The sequence below is a fragment of the Chrysochloris asiatica genome, unplaced genomic scaffold (assembly GCF_000296735.1).
Source record: "Chrysochloris asiatica unplaced genomic scaffold, ChrAsi1.0 scaffold00032, whole genome shotgun sequence".
Taxonomy (NCBI): Eukaryota; Metazoa; Chordata; class Mammalia; order Afrosoricida; family Chrysochloridae; genus Chrysochloris; species Chrysochloris asiatica.
The window spans coordinates 2,678,364-2,685,588 of record NW_006408550.1 but is presented as its reverse complement, the minus strand read 5'-3'; the positions used below and the strand labels follow the sequence as shown (position 1 = coordinate 2,685,588).

At 36.8% G+C, this 7,225-nt stretch overlaps 1 pseudogene; it reads right to left on the bottom strand.

Annotated features, from left to right (window-relative positions):
- Positions 1-4,582: 4,582 nt before the first annotated feature.
- Positions 4,583-5,397, bottom strand: LOC102841940 (annotated as a pseudogene).
- Positions 5,398-7,225: the final 1,828 nt, after the last annotated feature.

The following is a 7,225-nucleotide window of genomic DNA, read 5'->3' as shown; positions in this document are numbered from 1 at the left end:
ATATTGACCCTGTACAAGGTTTCCAAATCTTTACAGAAGCAGAAAGCTTCATCTTTCTCCTGCTGAGTCACTGGTGGATTAGAACCACTGACCTCACGGTTAGCAGTCCGATACATAACCCACTATGGTACAAGATCTCTTTAAATTTAATATAGTGGAAGATCTAAGTAGAAGATCTAGCACATTTAATTTATTTCAATTTCATTTCCAGCCCTGTCCTCTTCTCACCATCTCTAGACAGATTTAATTGCTGTCACAGGTAGCACCTCTCCCATAGCACCTCTTTCATATTTTTATTTTTTCATTTAGCATGTTGTAATTATAATTAGCTGCATGTTTGTTTTTTCCACTAGACTGTGACATCCTCAAGGACAGAGAATGAATCTTAATCATTGCTTTATTGCCTCAAAACTTACCACTGAGTCCAACACAGAGTAGACACTTGATAAGAATCTGTTCAAGATGTGGGCAAACCTGCTGGAGTTGAGACTATGTAGGAAGGAATAATGAAGGAAAAAGAGAGATGGGAAGAAAATGGAATCAGTTTAAGGAAGTTTTTGATTTTGGACCTTAATCCTAGAACAACATCAATTTTGTTTCAGATAATATTTTTTTTAAGATCACTAGTAATATAAATATATTTCTACTAATAATGATAAAAGTCCTGGTGTGGCACTGTAGGTTTATGTGCTGGACTACAAAGTCCATCTGAGCCACAAGGTATGTGGTTCAAGCTCACCAGCTGCTCCTCAGAAACCTTATATAGGGTCGCTATGGGTCGGAACCAACTCAACGGCACTTAACAACAACAAACATAATAAAGATATCACAGAAATTTATTAAGTACCTTGATATTTTAACAGCAGGTGTTTATACAATAATTCAAAACTTACTGATACAATTTTTCTTGATAAAGGTTGTGGCTTTAGCAATTCACTTATTCATATGTCAGAACATGAAGAAGCAAGTAAATTCATAATCTTCAAATTTCACGCATTATCTTTACTCACTCAGGTGAATGTCTGCTCCCTAAACAGATATTCTAGATCATTTTAAATTCATTTAGATCTTTTACTATCTGAATTAAATTATTTTGGCTTCCAATTGTACAATGTTATAGATCAATGGGTGTATGAATTTATAATGATAAACATCCAGTAGGACATAGTTCAACAATATTATGTGTGCGTGTTACGAAATACTTACCAAACTGTGACATTACAGGAATTCCATGAAAGTTTCCAAGGGATGTTCCAACCCATAATGGTATTACCTACACCAGTGCTTGCATAGAAGCATCTAGATGTAAACTTCTAATTAAAACATTCTATAAAAGTGTTGCCTTGTTTTCTAAGACAGATATATCTAAGATATCTACAGAATGTAAAACAAAAACATCAGTCACTAAGTGGAAGTCATTATTGCTTCTACAATTATTTACATCTCTTGAATGTATATACATGCATAGACAAAGTGATAATTGGATAGTTAGGTAAATTTGTTTAAAAAAAAAAAAAAATGGTTATGTCAACTCTGCAATTTCAAAGAAAACTGTTAAATAAAATTTCATGAATCTATCCATGAAGAAAGGAGTCCCGGTGTGGTGCTGTGGGTTAATGCCAGACTGCAAAGCTGTTTGAACTACAAAGTCGGCAGGGTTGTTATGGGTCAGAATCGACTCACCGGCACTTCACAACAACATTCATGAAGAATAATCTATAAAATACATTTCAATTTAATTGCCGAACTTCAGATAAATGTTTCCTTACCATACAAAATAATATCTAAAATTCTTTCTAAAGAAGTTTGATTTTGAAAACCATGAAAATTTTGACTCATTACATTTCTATGTTTAACTACACTATCTATTGACTTCCTCCCTTAAAAATTAAAAATTCACACTTTCACACCTCCTTCCAGCTCCCATTTCTCATGATTTCTGAAAGTTGTCTTCATTATTGTCCAAGTTCAGGTTTCTTCACGTACCCTTTAACTCTGCATTTTCATCCCTGGGTACTTACAGGGCTGTCCTGTGCTTTGAATTAGGTTTGGTTTGGTTTTATTTCAAGAAAAGTTTGCAATTCCAGAAGTTTCTCCCTGTTTTAGAGCACTAGCTTTCATTTAGAGGAACATGTTCTTCTCTGTAGATTTGAATTATGCTTTTTGTTCCATTTCTTCTGTGCATTTCTCAGGGAGGAACAATTAAGTCTGGAATAAATGTCTTTTGACTTATTCCATATCTATCTTTCTCTCTAAATCAATTTTATAGCTTTCTTATTTGCCATTGTGGTTTTATATGCTTTCCTCAGTCCTGCCTACCACGTTTCTAACAGCCATTTCCTGCATGTTGAATCCCTGTCACTGTTGTTATTAACCAGGCTTTCACTTTAATAGCTGACTTAATTGTCTCCTTCTACTCCTTTAATTTGCATCTTATTCTGGTACCATTTAAACTTTTTTTTTTCTTTTTTAGTTTAACCTTGGATCTCTTCTTTTCATACTGATGTTGATTCTGATGTTGAGAATATGCCAAGCTATTTAACTGAATTATTGTCTGATTTATGTGAAGCTTTTTTAACAGTTCACGTTTTATCCATTCACTTTGCCTGCTTTTCCTCTGCTTACCAGTGTTTGTTTTGTTTTGTTGGGTGGCTTTGGTTTATTTGCTCGCTTTGCTGTGTCAGTGTATTAGTCAAGTGCTGTTTCCTTTTTGATTATCATTTATCTTTGAACGAACTAAACTATTTCATGAAGAATATGGTAGAAAAGAATAATGGGGAAAACAGGATTATTTGATATGTTTGTTTCAGGGTTTTTGCCACAAGAATTTTTCCTAAAATATTTTCCTCTAAAAGCAATTCTTCCCAAAGATTTTTACATTCCGAGAGTGTGGCAAAGTCCTTTGATCCCGGGTTCTCTGCATTGTATTCTGGTGACTAATCCTTCTCAGTCATCCATTCACATGTCACTATTTTCCTGGATTAGTAAACCTAAGAGTAGAAACTGAAAATGGCTTGTTACTGCAGCTTCTCCCTCACTTTCATATCCCTAACCGTCTATGGCCTCAACATTCATTACTATAGGAACATTCTTCATTATGCCACTACACACTTTCTCCCAATTCATGCAATTTTTAATCACTATTTATCTATTCAGAAGTACTTTATTAGGTGTGTATGTATAGACTATTGTTTTTATGTGCCGTGTGGAGTCTGTTCTGACTCATAGCGACCCTGTACAGGGTTTCTGAGGTTGTAAATCTCATCTTTCTCCTGTGGAACAGCTGGTAGTTTCCAACTGCTGACTGCGAGGTTAGCAGCCTGATTCATAACCACTATGCTATGAGAGCTCCTTTAGGGAAGTAAAAGTAAGGGAAAATCCACAATTACATGCCATTTCCAATTTCTACCATTAGGTTCACTAATCCAGTGTGTGTGTGTGCCAGGTAATCTTCTAGGTTTGGGAGATATTAAAGTTTCTGATGGCTTCAAACTTTATATTCAGGTAAAAGATGAGGACATTAGACACATTAAAATAAGTATTCTTTTAGAAATTATAAGAGCCAAGAAGGAACCAAAAGAAGAGCAAGCTACTGCAGCAAAGGAGAGCAAGTGAAATTCAAGTGGAAAAATACATCAGGCGAAGGAGGCAACCGTACAATGATCTTGGGAAAGAGCCTTCCAGGCAGTGTGGATAGGCTGGGTATAGACCTGAATAATGAGTGCTTGGGATATACTTTTCAGTTTGGACCAGCATCCTTAAGGAACCATTGTTTGGGTTTGAGATTTAAAGAGGTTTCTGTCAGCAAAAAAAGATTTATGTTTATTTTCATTCTAAAATTCATAATTTGGAAGTAAGCTCAATAGGCTGTGATTCTGAGTTGTCTCTGCTTCATTATTTCATTGAATCTATAGGTTTTTCTTCCTCTTTGTTGCTTTTTCCTTTCTGTTTTCTGTGGTTGGTTGGGTTGGGCTTTTTTGTTAGTTGGTTTGTTTACTTTTGTCTTCTATGGATTTTGGAGGATGGAATTGACTAATAATGCCTTTATGTAGTGTCCTTATATTCAGATTTTAAGCAATTTTAAATTAAGAGTAGTTATAGGTCGACAGTTCAAACCCATCAGCTGCTCCTCAGAAACCCTATATAGCGTCGCTATGGGTCGGAACCGACTCGACGGCACTTAACAACAACAACAACAAAGGAATAGTAGTCCTGATGACAGAGTGGTTAAGTAGTCAAATGCTAATAAAAAGTCAGTAGTTCGAACCCACCAGGTGCTCCATGGGAAGAAGATATGGCAGTCAGCTTCTGTAAAGATTCACAGCGTTTGCAACTCTATACGCTATAGGATCGCGCTGAGTCTGAATTGACTAAATGGAAGAGGTTTGGTTTTTAGTTTTAATTAAATGTATGGCTACACAGACCAAGGATTTGATGACGACTGATAATGGAAACACTACTTTTTCTCAAAGTATCATCACATGTGAACCCTACAACAATCCTCTGTGAGAGCAGGGCATGTATCATATTCCTTTTATTTTAATCAATTATTTAATGAGGTTTTCTCTTTGCAACAACAAATCTAGAATACTAGTTTGTGAGGATAAATTCCATTTGTCAGAGCAAATACAGCATTCAGGTAGCCTTGGAGCTGGGGAATGGCTTTGATTTTTGCATAATTTGTGAGTCCACAGCTTTCTGATCCACTTTGCGCTGCTCTGTAACCTCCTATTTCTCTTTCTCAGTGTCGAAGATCTCGCCTTTTTGGTGTCTGGGCTTCTGCAGCTTCTTGAAGTAATCATTCGTGAGATGCTTGGGGATTTTCACACCACTGATATCAATTTTGATGTGTTCTACACAGAGGAACTTGATTGAGGGACAGAGGTCCAGTCACAAGGAGCAAAGCACTGGCCAGCTGCTTTGGGAAAATCACACTCTTGCCTCGATGGTGCCCAGTGAGGATGATCAGAATGGTCCCAGGAGTGATGCTGGATCGCAGTCTTCTGATTATAGCTGTGGCTCAACAGCTTCCAAGGCACATCTTCAGTTGGGTAATACCTAGGCATTTTGCGTAGCTTAGCCACTCGGTACCACCATTCTTGTCACCACCAACTGCCATTGTGACAGTAGCAAGGACCTTCTCCTTCTTCTTCTTTTCAACCTGGTATTTAGCAGCTGACTACTTCCTCGTTTACATGGCCTTTCTGGAATACATGGCCGATGGGAATACCTGCCAATTCCTTGGACTAGTACAGGATTTCATCAGCAGTGCAGCTTCCCCTGCTTGGGTTTTTTGCCTTTGAGGTTAGCCTTTTTAGCTTTGTCATTGGCATCTGCTTTTTTGACTTCGGGCTTCTTCTCCTTGGTAGCTGGCTTCTCAGCTTTTTCACCCACCATCTTGCAAGATGGGAAGGAGAATTCTGTTATATTCCTTTTGGTAGATGTTTGACCAAGTGTAGATGATATGCCTAACTTCTCATTAATTTTGTGTGTAAAACACACATTTCCTACAAAATATAGAGGAGAAAAATCTAATATTCTGATAGTAGATACTTCAAGCAAATTATCCTTCAGCTCATCAAGCACATATCTAAATGTTTAAGTGCTGAAAGTTGACTTCATAAAAGCAAAGTTTATAACATCAATAAATTCTAAATAGTATATAGTTTGTCGAGGATTTCAACATGCACAAAATCAAATTTGTCTGTAGGTACTTTCTCTATTTTCCCCTAAATAGTGAATCAAATAAAATACAACATTAGTTTGAAGCAACCATAGATCTTAAAATATTTCAGGTTCCCAAGTTGCATATCATTTTACATCTTTTTACCTGCAAATATAAATTGGAAATCTTAACACACTGAGACATCACTATAATATCTCAGCTCTTACCATGGCTCCTTTTAATTGTACCAGTTTAATTTCCAACAGCATCAACTTAATCATTATTCTGCATTCTGTGTGTGTGTGTGTGTGTATGTGTGTCTGTGTGCACTGCTGTGGCTGCGGAAGACTGAATTTGGAAGCTAGATATCCAGGTTATATAAGCAACCTACATTTGCTGCTTTTCCAAACAAACCAAACAAGGACAACAACAAAAGAGTAACAGTAAGTGCTCCAAAGCCAAGTCTCTGATTTCAATCAGAAGGTAAACAATGTGTTTTATCAAAGACAAGGGTCAGGCTGAATTATTCCCTTTATCACTTAATCACTCTTGGCCCTTTCTCACTCAGGTCTTTTTCTTTATATATAAGAGGTGTTTTATTGCAGATAAACTTGAGGTTAACTCTCATATCTCTACATTTACCTTCCTCCCCTCCAGTGGCAACCATCACCATGAATTAAGTAAGTGCATTTCTCTTGTTCTAGTGTATATAAAATGTTGTCATGGTTGGGTGCTGTCTAGTTAATTTTCCACTCATAGCAACCTACATAACAGAGCAGAACTGCCCTGTAGAGCTTTCTAGATTGTAATTTTGTGGAACTCCTTCTTAGGTCTTTCTTCCAAGGAGTCACTAGGTGGGTTTGAGTCCAAACTTTGGGTTAGCAGTCAAGCATTTGATGACTGCTCCCACTAAGATTTTATTATTTCATCATATTTATTCAATAAAATATATAATCTGTATTTAAAATAAGTAGAATATGTAATGATAGAGATTAATAAGGAAGACCATAAAAGATTTGATGCATTTGAGCTATGCTGTTAGAGAATAACATTGAACGTGGAAGTACTATGGACTGTTAGAAGAACAAACAAATTTATATTGTAATTACAGGCTGAATGTTCCTTAGAAGCCATGATGGCAAGACTTCATCTCATATAATTTAGACATGCTATCTATCAGGCGGGACCAGTTCCTGGAAAAGGACATCATGCTTGATAAAATAGAATCAGCCAAAAAGAGGAAAAACCCCAGGGAGAAGGGTTGGCACGGTGGCAACAGAAATGGGCTCAAGCATATAACATTGAAAGATTGGTGCAGGACTAGGCAGTGCTTCGTTCTTTTGTTCATAGGGTCACTATGAGTCAGAAACAAGTTAACAGCACTTAACAACAACATAGTGGAGTTCTGTTAGGAAAGTAGTTAAGAACTCAGCTGCTAAGCAAAATGTCAGCAGTTAGAACTGAGCAGCTTCTCAGGAGAGAAAGATGTAAGTAGCCTGCTTCCATAAAGATATACAGTCTTGGAAATCTTTGGGGGAATTTTTACTCTGTCCTCTCCGG